Source organism: Geotrypetes seraphini, chromosome 2 (assembly GCF_902459505.1).
Source record: "Geotrypetes seraphini chromosome 2, aGeoSer1.1, whole genome shotgun sequence".
Classification (NCBI taxonomy): Eukaryota; Metazoa; Chordata; class Amphibia; order Gymnophiona; family Dermophiidae; genus Geotrypetes; species Geotrypetes seraphini.
The window spans coordinates 327704801-327722216 of NC_047085.1; the positions used below are offsets into that span (position 1 = coordinate 327704801).

The 17416-nt window shown below is 42.7% G+C and overlaps 1 protein-coding gene across 5 annotated transcripts in view; it reads right to left on the reverse strand.

The window, feature by feature from the left end:
- RARB (retinoic acid receptor beta) overlaps window positions 1-17416 on the reverse strand; it is a 751528-nt gene that overhangs the window by 488786 nt on the left and 245326 nt on the right. Inside the window, exons 4-5 of one of the 5 annotated variants that reach the window (XR_004538032.1) lie at window positions 8468-8552; window positions 5872-6191 (exon numbers count right to left, since the gene is read on the reverse strand). The exons of 3 other annotated variants lie outside the window; for them this stretch is intronic. The gene's annotated coding sequence lies outside the window, so the exon portion shown is untranslated. Of the gene's footprint in view, window positions 1-5871; window positions 6192-8467; window positions 8553-17416 lie in introns of those variants that run through there. One more of the 5 variants, XR_004538031.1, reaches the window with a different exon arrangement.

The window sequence follows — 17416 nt, forward strand, 5'->3', positions numbered from 1 at the left end:
ATTCACCAGGGTTGGAAGTAGAAAATGACAGCGGGACAAATTTTTCCCCGTCCCCAAGGGAATTCATTTTCCTGTCCTATCCCCTTGAGTTCTTTTCCTGTTCCTGCCCCATTCCTGCAAGCTCAGTCCTCATCTGCACAAGCCTCAAACACTTTAAAATCTTAAGTGTTCGAGGCTTGTGCGGTTAAGGCAGAGTTTACAGGAATGGGACACTGACAAGACTCACGGAAGCGGGACGGGGAAATTGAGCTCCTATGGGGATGGGAAAAAACTTGCCCCCATGTCATTCTCTAGTCCAGGGGTAGGCAATTCCGGTCCTCGAGAGCCACAGCCAGGTCAGGTTTTCAGGATATCTACATTGAATATGTATGAGATGGCTTTGCATGCACTGCCTCCTTGAGATGCAAATCCATCTCATGCATATTTAGTGTGGATATCCTGAAAACCTGACCTGGCTGCGGCTCTCGAGGACTGGAATTACCTACCCCTGCTCTAATCGGAAGGACATCTAATGCTGCAGAAGGAATATGAGTGAGAAGAGAAGAAGGAGAGGGCTAGTAGAAGGGAAAGAGTATAAGGAGATTGAAGAAGGAATAGAGGGAGGGGAGAGAGATGAATGAAAAGGATAGAGAACTAGAGATTACAATAAGGGGAATGAGTACCGAGAAAGCAAGGGTAGGTAGGGTGAGGAGAGAAGGAGGAATGAGAAAACTAAATGCGAGTGAATTCTTACCAGTGAAGATATGAACTTGCCTTGAGCCAATTTATATAAAAGGGCGTCTAGGCAGGGAGGCACATCTGCGCATATGCTGCTCCTGTTGTATAAAGGCAGCCTATGTGTCTTTTTATTTATTTCAATTTATATCCTGTCCTCCCAGAAAGTTCAGGATAGCTTACAGGGGAAAAATGAAAATAAGACACTGTCATTAATTTTGGGCCCAAAAAAGGCACGAGGTCTTATTTTTGCGGAGGTCTTATTTTTTTTTTTCATGTACAATGATTGTCTCTCCCTTCCTTTCCTCCACCCCAATTCTTCCTATTTCCTTTCTCTCCCCTACATGTGCAGCATCTTTCCTCCCTTCTCACCCATCCCCTTGTGCACTATCTTTCTATCCCTCCCTCCCCCTCCTTCCCATCCCTTGTGCAGCAGAACCCTTGCAGCTTATATTCCTCTTTTCCTCCCATCCCCCTCGTGGAACATTTTTTAATTCCTCCCATCTCCCCCGCCGTCGCCCACCCCCCTTCTCCCTGCTGACCCTTTCAATTCTCCCACCCTTCCGAACCCCGACCGTGAGACCGAAATACAGTACCTTATATATCAAATCGCATCGTCGGCAGCACAAGCCCCATCGTGGCAGAGGGCGTGGGCGTGAGAAAGCCATGATGGGGCCTGTGCTGCTGCCGATACGGTTTGTTACAAGGTACTGTATTTCTGTCTCACGGTCGGGGTTCGGATGGGTGGGAGAGATGGAAGGGTCGTGGGGGGGGGGTGTGCTGCTGCCACAGGCGACTAGGGCTTATTTTCAGGGAAACAAAGGGTCTATCTACAGCACATAGGGGCATACATAGTTTCAAGAGGGAATCAATTCACATATAGGAATATACCAAATGTCAATAAATAGAGGGCAACCTATCTACAACACACAGGGTCAGAGCACAACAGGCCTGACAGCCATCATAAGAACATAAGAACAGCCTTACTGGGTCAGACCAATGGTCCATCTAGCCCAGTATTCCGTCTCCATGGAGGCCAATCCAAGTCACAAGTACCTGGCAAAAACCCAAATAGTAGCAGCATTCCATGCCACCGATCCAGGGCAAGCAATGGCTTCACATAAAGATCTTTAGTCCTCATATAGAATCACACGACTGTGGTAGGGTCATTGGAAGAGGAAGGTTTTTACTGCTTTCCTTAAGTCCATTAGGATGTGCAGAGACCTGATCTGCATAGACTACCTTTTGTAAAGTAGCCTACCCAAAAGCCCCTGCACAAAGTTGCACCTGCTCCAAGGCAGATGTACATTTCAGTATGGGTGCAAATGCATGTGTTTTACACACCATTGACAAACCCAGCCCGCTCCACCTCTGGGTATTCCTACATGCACACTGCAGAAACATAGGCACTATTTATTTAATTAATACATTTAAGAATTGCTCACACTTTATGCATCTGTGCCGTAGGATAATTTTATATGTGTCTATTTGAGCACATACAACTCTGTTCCGAATGCTCGTTACTTATAAATTTATCCCACTTCACGCACCTGTACCACTCACACACCTCAAATCATAATGAAGGGAGAGAGGGGCTATAGAAATACGCACACGGTGACTGTACTGGCTAGTGAGTCCTGGAGGGAAAGAACACATTTGGACATTTTGAACACCCTGCGGTTCACACTTTTCCATGTAAATTAAGATTTAAAAACAGGACATGACTAGAAAAGGCAAAACAGTTTTAACCTCAGAGTTGCATCACTGTGGAAACATATATTAGAAATAAGTATGATGTTGCCACTTTCAGTTATCTAAAGAAGACTGTAAAATGTATTTTAGTTGACATGTAATTGCTACTCTAACTGGTGTAACAGTGCTCCTGGGACAACTCGCACACCACAACCTGAGTTACTTAAGGCTTCTCTCTCATTTAGCATCTATGGGGGAAACGAAGACTGAGCAAATCAGGCGCAATATTTGAAATTTTGGATGTTTATTGCACATTTACACTGAATGTGCAGCGGTGGCAAAAAGGGCGAACAAAATGCTAGATGATTAAAAAGGGGATCACAAACAGATCGGAGAAGGTTATCATGCCACTGTACCGAGCCATGGTGCGCCCCCACCTGGAGTACTGCGTCCAACACTGGTCGCCGTACATGAAAAAGGACATAGTACTGCTCAAAAGGGTCCAGAGAAGAGCGATAAAAATGGTTAAGGGAATGGAGGAGTTGCCGTACGATGAGAGGCTAAAGAAACTGGGCCTCTTCTCCCTTGAGAAGAGGAGACTGAGAGGGGACATGATTGAAACATTCAAGATATTGAAGGGAATTGACTTTGTAGAGAAAGAGAGATTGTTCACCCTCTCCAAGGTAGTGAGAACAAGAGGGCACTCTCTAAAGTTAAAAGGGTATAGATTCCGTACAAACGTAAGGAAGTTCTTCACCCAGAGAGTGGTAGAAAACTGGAATGCTCTTCCGGAGGCTGTTATAGAGGAAAGCACCCTACCGGGATTCAAGAAAAGGTTAGATAAGTTCCTGCTGGACCAGAACATACACAGGTAAGGCTAGACTCTAGCAGGACATTGGTCTTTAACCTAAGGGCTGCCACATGAGCAGACTGCTGGGCACGATGGACCACTGGTCTGATTCAGCAGTGGCAAATCTTATGTTCTTATGTTCTCATCATTTTCATCCTTTGTTTAAGGCCACATTCCTATTCTCTCTTCCCCTTCCAACATAAAAGTAACATTACCAGCTAATAAAGGTAAGGTTTTCTTTGTCTAGAATTGCAGATAGTCTCACAAGGGTAGTGGCTCTCTTTACTGCAGTAGTTTTCTCTTCTTTAGCAACAGTACTTCAGTACAGAGTTACTCTCTGCAGTATTACCTGGTGATCCTTCTGTCCCACCTCCATGAGTTTTACGATGAATAGTTTAAACCTCAATTCCATATCATTTCAAGTTTCATTAAGTAACCATCTCTCCTACAGTATGTCTTGCCTGCACTATGGTGTCCTTCAGGGGTCCATGTTTGCCCATATCTTGTTTACAGTAATCTTTATCTTGTCCCACTGACTGCTCATTCTGAGTGCCTTGAATTAATTTATTGACATATATGACCATCTCTGGGAAAACATAACTAAAGTCACAAGATGGTCACAAATTTGGACATCACAGTAAACCTTTTGAATTCTGGTGGACTCCTTAGTTATTTGTCATGCCTCCCCTTGGTCTTCACTGCTGCTATTTTTCATCTTTGTACGGACTACCATATTCATAACAACAAAGATCGTGTAAGTTATACTATTTCTTTATGACTTTGTAGAATTATTAGACAAGTAAGTGTTATGCTTTCTATACTATTCAATGTTGCACTGCCTTTTAAGAAAGGTTTGGACAATTTCTTGGTGGAAAAGTCCACAGTTTTTTTTATTGAGAAACACATGGGAGAAGCCACTGCTTGCCCTGGATCAGTAGTATAGAATATTGCTACTCCTTGGGTTTGGCCAGGTTCTAGGGACTATAGATTGGCCACCATGAGAATGGGCTACTGGGCTTGATGGACCATTGGTCTGACCCAGTAAGGCTATTCTTATGTTCTTATTATCTCTTCCTCTGTTTAAGAGATCCCAAGTGCCTATCTCACGCTTTTTTAAATTCAGACACAGTCTCTGTCTCCACCACCTCTTCTGGGAGACAGTTCCATGCATCTACTACCCTTTCTGTAAAAAAAGTATTTCCTTAGATTACTCCTAAGCCTATCACCTCTTAACTTCTTCCTATGCCCTCTCATTCCAGAGCTTCCTTTCATATGAAAGAGACTCGACTCATGCTCATTTACACCACGTAGGTATTTAACCGTCTCTATCATATTTCCCCTCTCCCGCCTTTCCTACAAAGTATACAGATTGAGATCTTTAAGTCTGTCCCTATACGCCTTTTGACGAAGACCATGCACTATTTTAGTGGCCTTCCTCTGGACCGACTCCATCCTTTTTATATCTTTTTGAAGGTGCGGCCTCCAGAATTGTACACAATATTCTAAATGAGGTCTCACCAGAGTCTTATACAGGGGCATCAATACCTCCTTTTTCCTACTGGCTATACCTCTTCGTATGTACCCTAGCATCCTTCTAGCTTTCGCTGTCACCTTTTCAACCTGTTTGGCCACCTTAAGATCATCACAGACAATCACAACCACGTCCCACTCTTCTGTGGCGCACTTAAGTTCTTCAGCCCCTAAACTGTACCGTTCCCTCAGGTTTTTGCCGCCCAAAAGCATGACCTTGTATTTCTTTGCATCAAATTGTAGCATGTTATTTTAGATTGTCTGTTTTACTTTTGTTTTGATTATTTACTGTGTAGGTTTGAAGTTGTAATCTGCTGGGAATTGTTTAAATATATGGTATATAAATATGCTAAAATAAAATAAAAATTTAAGTGTAGGGCATGGTTGTGGCTATCACATTTGCGCCTATTAATAGGCGGTATATAAATCACTTAAATAAATAAATATACCCAACCTATTACACCAGTATTCCATAAAGGAAGGTCGGCACAGGTGCTCATATTTAGATGCACAAGTCCAATGCCAACCATTTGTGTAGCAAATATATGCTAATGCATGTGTTGGCATGAAGGTCAAGATATCAAGTCAGATTGACAAAATTGCATTTTAATTTATATTTATTATTTATTATTTATATCCACCAGTTACAGACATACCTATCATCAATGTGATGTACATTTATTTCTATCAAGCTAGCCATATAAATAGCGTGAAATGATTCCTGTTATGGGTATGCTAAACAGTGCTTGAGTTATGTATAAATATAAATGTGTCAAGAGATTTTGCATGCTGGTGGTTTTTCTGAGGCTGCAAAAAGGTATTTGGGCCTCGTCCACACAGATGTACTCTTTCCCACATCTCTGAATTTTGCAGAATTGAGGTCTTTGTGTTAAATCATAATACATTTCGCAGATGAAAGCTAACTATTTTGTCCCTTCTACAATGGCTTTGTGGAAACTATGACAAGCACGTAATGATTTATCATGAAACCAAGGCATGAAGAAGCAATTTCTTTGGAAAGCTTTTAATGATTTCCATTTAGGTAATTATTCACAAAATAGCTACCATCTGCTTTGCATCACCCCGGTACAAGCATATGGGAGCAAAATATCTCCTGGATTTTAGTCTTTATTTGGATTCACAAGCAAGTATTCGAAATAAAGTGCCAGCAGAAACACAAAAAATGGATGAGTGCTGCATTTTGGCTGTAAACTTTGGCCAGACTCCTTACAAATGTCCTTGTAGTAATTCCTTTTGAGTGCATTAACAGCCATTGGGCAGAGCTTGTAGACTGCAGACTGCCCTGTTGTTGAACTCTGTGCAGAAAGCTGTTCTCGACTAGTTTCCACTCAGCTGTTTGTTTTCTCCGATCAATGGAAATGTTTCAGCCAATTCTTATCTTGTCCTAAAATCATAGACACGATTAAACTTGAGCTGATGTAAACTCCTCATTGTCTGTTTTCCAAATTGGAAACTCTTTTCTAGAGTGCCTTACTGCGTTGACAGCGTTTACTTGTAAAAGCTATACTGTTCATAGCTGTCTATTGTGCACCTTGAACAAAAGTTGTTGCTGTTGAAACTCAATTGATGAAAAAAGTTATAAAATGAACTAAGATACTATAGAGTCAGGTGTTGGACATATTTATATAGTTTTTCTGCCATCCTATCTGTATGGGGGAGGGGGAATTATCCAAATTGACTACTGTTGACATAATAGTTTTACTGTTAATCCCAGTTATTAATAACTAGATCTCACTGCATAAAACAAGAGCTGTGCTAAAATAGTATGAACTTTATTTATTTTTTAAATTCGATTTCTATTCCGTTCTCCCGGGGGGCTCAGAACGGGCTACAATTGACATTCACAAAAAATTACAGGACAAAGGCATTCCTAGAAGAGACAGGAGAGTGAGGAAATGAGGGGGAGGGAGAGCACGAGAAGGCAGGGAGTCAGAGGCGGGAAGGGACGGGAAAGGGAGGGAGAGAGGAGAGCATAGGGTAGGCTAATCGTTAGCACTGTTCAGGTGAAGAGATGGTAAAATAAGGGGATGTAGTTATCAAGATGGGCTAAATTAGACTGCTGTCTATGGGGGTCCTAATTTACAAACACATGTTATAATTTATAAGTTGGAACTGCTATATATAGAGGCTGAAATTTAATGCTGTCTTCATAACTCTTGATTGCCCTATGGGTAAAATATATCTGTCCTCTGGAGTCTAGAAGAACATTTTTAAAGCTGACTGTCCAAGTGCATTTGCTAGGAATAATTAAAAAAAAGGAATGGTTAACAAGACTAATAATGTTATAATGCCTCTGTATCGCTCCCTGGTGCATCCTCACCTGGAATATTGCGTTCAATTCTGGTCGCTTTATCTCAAGAAAGATATAGCAGAGCTAGAAAAGGTTCAAAGAAGAGCGACCAAGTTAAAGGGGATGGAACTCCTCTCATATGAGGAAAGACTGAAGAAGTTAGGGCTGTTCAGCTTTGAAAAGAGATGGCTGAGGGGGAGATATGATTGAAGTCTACAAAATCCTGAGTGGAGTAGAATTTTTCACTCTGTCAAAAATTATAAAGACTAGAGGGACACTCGATTAAGTTACAGGGAAATACTTTTAAAACCAATAGGAGGAAATATTTTTTTTCACTCAGAGAATAGTTAAGTTCTGGAACGCATTGCCAGAGGTTGTAGTAAGAGAGGATAGCTTAGGTGATTTTAAGAAAGGTTTGGACAAATTCCTGGAGGAAAAGTCCATAATCTGTTATTGAAAGAGACATGGGGGAAGCTATTGCCTGTCCTGGAATGGTAGCATGGAATGTTGCTACTATTTGAGTTTGTGCCAGGTACTAGTGACCTGGATTGGTCATCGTGAGGATGGGCTACTGGGTTCGATGGACTGGCTATTCTTATGTTCTTATATCCTTGCAGTGGATTTTCTATTGTAGGAATTTCAGTATTGCAGTTTCAGTAACTGGGCAAGATAGATGCTTATGAAAGGATCCTTTACAAGGAGTTTGTAAAATTCTGGCAAACTAATGCATTCTCTAAATTTTCATAAATCATATTTAATTGACAATAATTGTGATGATGTGTAAAACTAAAACACCAAAAAATAAGGACCATTAAAAAGGAAGAAACCTTACGAATAGCAAAGCAGTCAAAAAAAACATAGCGTTTGACAAATGATCTTCCAAAACAGCCAGAGAAGAATCAATCCACAATTATATTAAACATCCATCATAAAGAGCTCTCAAAGTTCACCATACAAAGACAGGACTCGTAGAACATATATATAAAAAGATAATAATATAATATATGATACATGCATATAAATCTATATAAAATACCAATGATAACATAGGCAAAATCAGAAAGTACAAGATGTACAACAATATAATCTGACTTTTCATATATTTAAGCAGTGGCATTGCATATCCTATAGTTGATCATATAAAAGAGATTAAAATTAAAACCATGAACAGTGTGATGAAACATAAAAAAGGAAGCAGAAAACACTAACTGTCCAAAGGCATTTAATATGAATTGAGAGTGCATCATCAAATAATGAAGAGTGTCCTAGCTCTGTTTCATAACCGTGTCTATAAAATAGTAAAATGGAATTTAACCCAAGCCATAAGGAATTAAACACAATTTGTTCTAGTTTTATCCATGAACATGTACCTTGGATTGAGAAAACAATCAGACAATAAAAGGTGTCACGGCTCTGTGTCACGACGTCTGAGAGGTGGTAAACCATAGTTTGATTCTAGACAACAGAGCAAAACGGGAGAAGTTAAAAATAAAATGCATTTGGTAGAAGCCTGACCAACTTGTTAGGCCCCTTGAAGCCAGTGAAAAATAAAGTGTGTACAATATTGGGTCAGTATTCATCGGAATTTGAAGTTAAGTGGCCAACACTAAACATGTGCCTCTTTGTGGATTTTCAGTGGTACTATCTGGACAGTATCACTGAATTTTTCTCTAATTGACAGGGCACCATACAGATAGATAAGGGATAAAAGCTCACTAGCTACTACTTTCTCACAGAATTACCTTTATAATTTTACTACTCGTATTTATTTTATTTATTTAAGAAATTTCTTACCCGCCTATTCCTAGGCAATTTACAAAATACAGTCATAAAATGCAGGCACATACATTAATTGCAGAAACACACAATAAAGACATTATTTTTTTCAGAAAATACTGTATTTTCACTCCATAAGATGCACCTGACCATAAGACGCACCCAAGATTTAGAGGAGGAAAATAAGAAAAAAAACCATTCTGAACCAAATTTTCCCTGTCAGGCTCTGCACTCAACCCCACACTCCCTGCCAGGCTCTGTACCCTGTCCCCCTCCCTGCCAGGCTCTGTACCCTGTCCCCCCTCTGGTGGTCTAGTGGTAGGCCGGGACAGGGCACAGGGCAGGCTGGGACAGGGGACAGGGCAGAACAGGCAGGCCTAGTGGCAGGGCAGGCAGACAGGGCCCCCCCAACCTGAGGCAGGCAGGCCCCCCCCACTCAGAGGCAGGCAAGGTCCCCCCTACCTTAATTTATCTGGTGGTCTGGCGGTCCAGCACTGTAGGGCAGGCTCTTCCATCTGGCTTTCTCCCCAGCAGCGCGGGTTTTTCGCTTCCTGCCTTGCCGCTCCGTGAATGGAAGTTCAGCCCTACAGCCTCCTGTCCTTCTCTCCTTTCTCCCCCCTGAACGGCAATGGTAGCAGCAGAGCGGCAAGCAGGCAGGTGTGAGTTTTTCGATTCCTGCCTTGTCCCTCGCTGCTCTATGAATGGCTGCTTAGTAAAAGGAGTCCAAAGTGTCGCATGGTCTTGAACCTAGCTATTTACGAACCATTTTATACTTGCCAATCCAAGACATTTACGGTGTAAACCTGTTTTGTTTGATTTTTCATCTGTCAAAATTTGCTCAAATAAAAGACATTTCCAATGGCTCTTGTTATTTCAGGTTGCAACATGGGATAAAGATTTTAGTCACTTAATAATCTCTTCTTACCAGCATTTTAGAAAATTGTTAAAAATCTATTTGTTAAATTCTTAGAAGTTTAATGTTTGTAGTTCGCTGAGATTGTTCTGTTTTTCTTGCTTTTTAATCACATAGAACTTTACAGTTTTGTGGTATATAAATACATTGTTATGTTATGTTGAAAATGTGCTCCATATATACATGTATAGCAGTGATATTCAGCTATGGCGACGTGGTTTAATTAAGGCCAGAAAAAAGACTGTCCTAAACTAAACCACTTAGCTATACATAAAGTAGCTGAATATCACTACTAAACATATATCCAGTGACACTGACCACATTGCTACTGCCTATCTGGATAATAGGGCTGAATATATATATATATATATATATATATATATATATATATATATATATACTAGTGTTTAAGCCCGTTACATTAACGGGTGCTAGAATATTTGGCTGTCTGTCTTTCTTTCTTTATGTCTCTCTCCCTGCTCCTGTTTCTTTCTTCCTTTCTTTCTGTCTTTCTCCCTCCTGCAATTTTTTTCTCTCTCTCCCTGGCACCCTTTGCCTGTCTGTCTTTATTTCTGTGTCTCTCTGGTCTCCTGTCTGTCTTTATTTCTGTCTGTCTCTCTCCCTAGCCTCCTTTGTCTGTCTGTATTTCTTTCTGTGTCTCCCCCCCCCCCCCCACTTTCCTTTGCAGAAGCAGCAGTGCTATTTCCCTTCCCCTCCAGATCCCTGTGAAGTAGTAGCAGCATTTCCCCCCACCACCCCCCATTCCCTTCTCTCCCCCCCCACTTTCCTTTGCAGAAGCAGCAGTGCTATTTCCCTTCCCCTCCAGATCCCTGTGAAGTAGTAGCAGCATTTCCCCCCACCCACCCCCCCATTCACTTCTCTCCCCCCCCCCACTTTCCTTTGCAGAAGCAGCAGCGGTATTTCTCTTTCCCTCCAGGTCCTTGCTGAAGCAGTAGCAGCATTTTCCCCCACCCCCATTCCCTTCTCTCCCCCCCCCCACTTTATTTTGCAGAAGCAGCTGTGATATTTCCCTTCCCCTCCAGATCTCTGAGAAGTAGTAGCAGCATTTTCCCCCACCCACCCCCCATTCCCTTCTCTCCCCTACCACCACTTTCCTTTGCAGAAGCAGCAGCAGTTTTCCCTTCCCCTCCAGGTCCCTGCTGAGTAGTAGAAACATTTTCCCCCACCCCCCATTCCCTTCTTCCCTTGAGCTGCCCTGCTCCGTTCGGCCCCTCCCCCTTCCCTTCCCGTGTGCTGGCCTGCTGCGGCTGAAGGTTTTTTTCGGCGACTCCTCCTGTTAAAACTCCCCCCCCCTCCCGCAACCGCTCCTGTTCAAAGCGGCCTGCTGAGGTTCGCGGCCGCTGTAACGAACCTCGCAGGCCACTCTCCAACTCGGTAGCATGTTCCCTCTGACACGATTGCGTCAGAGGGAACGTGCTACCATGTGGAGAGCGGCCTGCGAGGTTCGTTACAGCGGCCGCGAACCTCAGCAGGCCGCTTTGAACAGGAGCGGTAGCGGCTGTTGCAGGAGGATTTGGGGGGGGAATTCGTGAGCGGCGGCAGGACCATGAGGCGGGATTGAGTTTTTCGGCTTCCCCTATCTGGGGAAACCGCCGTGCCGAACTGAGCTGCGCGTGGGGCCGTAGTAAGCGCGGGGCATGCTGCAGTCTTGGCGGCCACGGACATACGGATCATGGAAGCACGCCGATAAGACTGCGCATGCGCCGCCTACGGTTTTATTATATAGATATATTTAATGCCATTTAAAAAAGATGATTGCCGTCATCACAGAATATTCATGCATATAAAGGTAATTTTAAAAAGAGCAAGCCTATGTGAGAAATACAAAAATTACTTATTTTATAATGACAACCTAGTTGACTACATGCCTTTAGGAAATAGGTTCCCAGAATCAGCTTCCCAAGCCCAGAATGCTGAGCACACATTTTCTTCTGCTCTGAAAAGGAGTAATTTTATAAGGCTTTCTTCCAAGTGTAAAGCCCATGCTACAAGTAGAAAAGTGCACCCCCATATATGCATGTGAAAAATGTACACGCATAAGGTTACCAGATGTCTGGGAAAGTGGAGAGTGTATGAGCGACACTTTGGGGCTGATTCTATACAGTATAGGATGCTGGTTTCGGCGGCCGCCTAAGAAGTGGCTGAGAATCGCATATCGGCATCCTATATAGAATCACATCTGTCTTAAAGTACAGATGCCTTACCCCCACTGATTCTCTAACCAGCACTCATGGCACCGGCACCAGTTAGGGAATCGCGCCTACCTGATTGCAAAGATAGGCTAAGCTGCCTATCTTTGCTGAGAGATCCTTCGCCATAAGCTGATTGTGGCAAGGGAGTCCCCCATCAGCTGAGCCAGCACTCCCTGACACCCCCCCAACATTCCTTGATACCCAACCGACACTCCCTAACACCCTCAGATACTCCCAGCCCCCCAACTCTCCTGACACACACCAACACCCCCCAACAACCCCTGACATTTCCTGACACTCCCCTGACACCCAAACATCCCACCCCAACCCCCTCAAACCCCTCCTCCCCTCTATGCTTAGAAGATGGCTGGCAAGAGGGATGCCCACTCCTTCCTGCCAGCAAGCCCGCCTCTTTCAAAATGATGGGCCTTCCCCTTCTTGGTGCATCCTGGGACGCCCTGGGAGTGGTCCAGATACTGGTTCAGTGGCCTAAGACTGGGAGTGGTCCAGATACCTATGGCCATTGGAGTGCTTGCACATCTAGGGTCCATTTTATCAAGCTACACTAGAGGTTTTTAGTGCGAGCTGGCAAGGTGAATGCTCCAACACTCAAAGAATTCCTATGAGCATCAGAGCACTTACCTTGCTAACCCACACTAAAAATCTCATGCACAGCTTGATAAAAGAGGTGGTGGTGGGGAGGCTAAGCAGCAGTTTTGCCACCTACACAAATAAGTGTCAACACTGACACAAATAAATGGTGGATTTTACAATCCTGCTCGTGCAACAGGAGCCAGTTAAGGAGTCAAGCCCCCAATCTCAAATTTTTACAATATTGGAGAGATAAGCACTAATTCCCTATCAAGCTCTTTCCTCTTTTGCCAAAGCTCAAAAAAAAGCGTTGTAACTATTGCCAGGATTTAAAAAAAAAAAATAAAATACAGAATTCTTATGTTCTTATGAATATTTTAATGGATTACCCTATCCATGCCATCACCATGCCTACTTCAGACTGTGTGTGCCACATTTATATGTTTAAGGAATGATAATTCAAAATTGCCACCTCTGTTTGCAGTGCAATGCACAAGTGTAAATCAGCTTTAAATGGAACTCATACCTAACTCTTCTCAAACCACTTCCATAATACATCATTCACTTACAACATAGAATAGAGTGAATTCTATTAAAAAAAAAAAAAAAGAAGAGAGAGATCAAGCTATCACAGATTATGGTATCCCAGACTCCTGTGTTCTTTGTGTCCTGATTAAGGGGAAGCCAGAAACCCAGTATAACATTACAGAAGCAAATATCTAGATCACAGACATCCAAACAAAAGGGATACTTTGCAATAAACAAGGGCTCCTTTTACTAAGGTGCGCTAGCGTTTTCACTGCCAGCTTAAAAGGAGGCGGTAGCGGCTAGCTCCTGCGGTAATTTTGCATGCGCTATTCCGTGCGTTAAGGCCCTTTGTAAAAGGAGCCCTAAGACCCTCTGGCCAACATGCATATGTACAAACAGAACCCCTCCAAAATTTGTAGCGTAAATACATTTTTAAATTCCTTGAAGTAATTATTAAAGACAGTAATTATTGAAAATAACCACATTAACCTCCGGTCATTAGATTCCTCTCAAACACAGCAACATGATGACTTAGGCTATTAGTAAGCTTGGCGGCCACCCAACACCACCAATATCTCCTAATTAATTGATCTCACCTCTAATGTGCTATTGTTAGCCTAGTGCGGATCATTTGTTTGGCCTCTAGATACCATTGCTCCTTTCCCTTGATTGTATTTGTTACTGTACCCTCTCTGTCTCTTTCAATTAAGCACAGGTTAAGTGGTTCAACCGCAAGAGAATAGGAGATAATGGCGCCAATAAAAGTAATCTCTTTAATTTGCTAAATGGATTACAGGGAAACCCCAGCCAAAGTGAAGTCATAGCTAGAGCAGTGGCCTTCAGTTGAACTATGGGCAGTGTCTAAGCTTTAACCTTGTGCATGCCGATATTCCTATCAACTCTTCAATATTATCACAGCATGAGCTTGCTTGTTTCCATTAAGGATATCAGTCCTGCTGAAATGCATGCATAACGCATCGCATTGAAGCTTGCAGTGTGTGTGTGTGTGTATATATAGGGCCCAAATTACAATATTCAGTAATGTAACAATTTTATGAGTCTCAAACACAGCTGTAAACAGTTTCATACTTCACAACGAACATGCCCAACTGTATACACATGCAAGGGAGTGCTGAAAAGTTCACAGCCAAACCAACCAACCAGCTGCCTAAAAACTGTTTCTTGAACCTAGGATAAAGACTGTTTGGGGCATGGCAAGCCCTACTGAGAATGTGACTTGTGTTTAGGGAAAAGACTTGGGAAAAGCCTAAGGGGCTCATAATCGAAAGAGAAAAAAAAATCCAAAAACCGGCTTAAGTCGGCACTTGGACGAACATTTCTCAAAAACGTCCAAGCGCCGATAATAAAACCTGGTTTTGGAAGTATTTAAAAATGACCTAGGCCTACATAGTGCCGCTCAACATCCAAAGCTAAACGGGGCGTTTCGGGAGGCGTGTCGAGGGCGGGAGTTGGGCGGGACGTGGGCCAGCTTAGACTTAGTCGTACAGCATGTATAACCGAAAGTTAAACAAAAGAGCCTAGAGGAAACTTGGACGTTTTGACTTAAACCATCTAAAACATGGTCTAAGTCACTAAAACCCACCTAAACTCACCAGATAAGCACTGCAAACACATAACACAGACCCCCCCCACACTACCCCAGTGACCACCAACACCCCCCCATAAAAATTTTATTCTCAACTTTAAATTTCAGCCTCCAGACCATCATCACCTGGCTGCCTGGCATAGGAAAGCCTAGTCGTCCAGCCTAGAGGCAGCTGAAGTCATCTTGAGGGTGGGTTAGGGACCCATAGAGAGAAGGACCCATGCCCATAAGTCTCTGTAATCACTGCATTGATACTGAAACATGTGCACTGCCCTATACACCCCCAAAACTCTTTTTTACTGGCATATAAGTGGCTCCTGCAGCCATAAGGGCTATTGGGGTGGTAGATAAGTGGGTCTAGGGGATTCTGGAGGTGGTTTGGGGGGCTCACCGTCACCTATAAGGGAGCTGTAGTGAGGAGAAGCCACGGCATCCTTTTTGTGAAGTTCACAGCGGTACCCTGTAAGTTACCCCACTATTTAGGTGGCATGTCTGGGTGTGCAGTCCTTCACTTTGCAGACCCCTCCCACGTCCAACAGACATTCTGTCCAACTTGGACAGAATGTTGGATGGAAATGTGGTATAAAGATAGACGATTTAGTAGCTTGGATGATCAGATCGGCAGGATGTATAATTAGATGATTTTCGAAAGTAAAAAAAAGTTGGACGTATCTTTCGAAAATGTGTCTTAAGCTGTTTTTTTTACTTTGGATGACTTGCGAGATGGATGAAAACGGACTTAGACGTCCTTTTCGATTATGCCTCTCTGTTTTCATTGAAGAACAGAAACATATAGAAGCCTGTGAAGAAACAGGCTCTGCACTGCTGTCTAATTAAAGAATTCTTCCCCCCTCCCCCCCGAATACTCCAGAGTGTGGTCTGTCTGTGCAACCCTTCTCCTGAGCACCATGCCCTACTCTGTCACAGGACCCCTGAGGAAGACATGTTTGTCGAAATACAGACCGTGTTGGGTCCTTATTTTATGCATATGTGGATTTTCATTGGATTTGGATTTTAATTGATTGAATAAAAATCTAATACAGGAACATTTTGTCCACTGCAAATAACCAGGGGCAGCATATGCAAAATTAAGTAATTGTGCCAAAGGTAAAAGCTGTGGCAGCACTCTCCACACACACATTCCCTCCATCCCCCAATATCCAATCCCCTAACCTGACACACTACCATGTAAGTCTCTGACTCCCCCCTCATAGAGTTACCAGATTTTCCAGAACTAAAATCTGGACCCATGGTCCCGCCTCAAGGCCTGCCCATTTCCGCCTGGCCCTGCCCCTCAATCTGGAAGTAGAATGAAGGGTTCCAGGGCAGGTCTACTGTCTGATGCTATGTGGCGGCTGCACAAAGATTTAAAATCATAACACCGGAAGACAGGAGGGAAGGTGGTGGCGGCTGAAAATTTTTAGGGAGGCCATGTAAACCACTGGCCTCCCACACATGTGTCAGTGGTTTACAAAATAGCTGCTCTGACCCCTAGCAGTAGTCTCTCAGTACTACTAGAAGATTTGCCAACTATATAAGGCCATTTCACATACTTCAATAGTGCATAAATGTGAGTACTATCAGAAAATAGTATGAATTTCTTTGGGAAAGTGCAAATTCTTTCCTAAAGTGTACACATTGTATCAGAAGACAAAATAAGTCTTCTGTGGGGCCCTGGGGTATGAAGTTATTTTAAAGACTCAGCCTAACAGAGATGATAGGTTTTGAATGAGGCAGTAAAAGATTAGAACTTGTTCGAGAATTTGTCTGTATTAATTGTGATGTGCCAAGGATTTTGCACACAAAATATGTCATAATCCAAGAAAAGGGACCAAGTTTTAGAAACTGAGTTATTCAGCTGGCTAAGAAATCAAGAGGATGCTGATTCAAATGCAGCAAACCACATCTTTCTAACATTTCATTTGCCAGAGATATACCGTTTCAATTAACAATAACAACAAATAAATAGAACCCAATTGGCATTTGTTGTCTTGCTTCTCAAGTAAACTTGGTACCTTTTCTTAGATTGTGACATGTATAAATGCTGTAAATAAATAAATATTTCTGTGAACTGTCCCAAAACACGGCGCTTCCCCTTTTAGACAAGTAATATTATCAGAAAGAGCTAGAAGAAGCGGGGAAGACACAAATAGAGAAAATGACCAAGAAATAATACAGTAAAACTGGGATAATATTTTTAATTATGTTGGTGACAGGATGAAGTGCAAAATGGGAATTATAAGACTAAAGGGATAATCTGAAAATCAATTTACAGACACGAGACAGAGGTTTGCGTACAGCAATGGACCGACTGCTTTTGAAACTGCCTAGAATACATGTGAGTAAAATATATCCACAGAGGGTAAATTTATAACAGATCATAAGTGCAAGCAGGCACTTACCCCCTCTGCTAAGAAGCTGCGCTAGCAGTTTCTAGCACGGGGAGCTGCGCTAATTGGCTCGCGCTACTCCTGACACTCAGTGCAGTTTCGTAGACAAGGGGGTTAGGTGGAGCCTATTTTTAGAGACACATACACATGTGTCTACATATATTGACAATTAGCATAGCCATAAATGTTTGTGTACAATGCATGTTAATTGTGACTTATAATTGTGATAAAGGGGATGGAACTCCTCTCGTATGAGGGCTCTTCAGCTTGGAAAATAGATGGCTGAGGGGACACATGAAGTC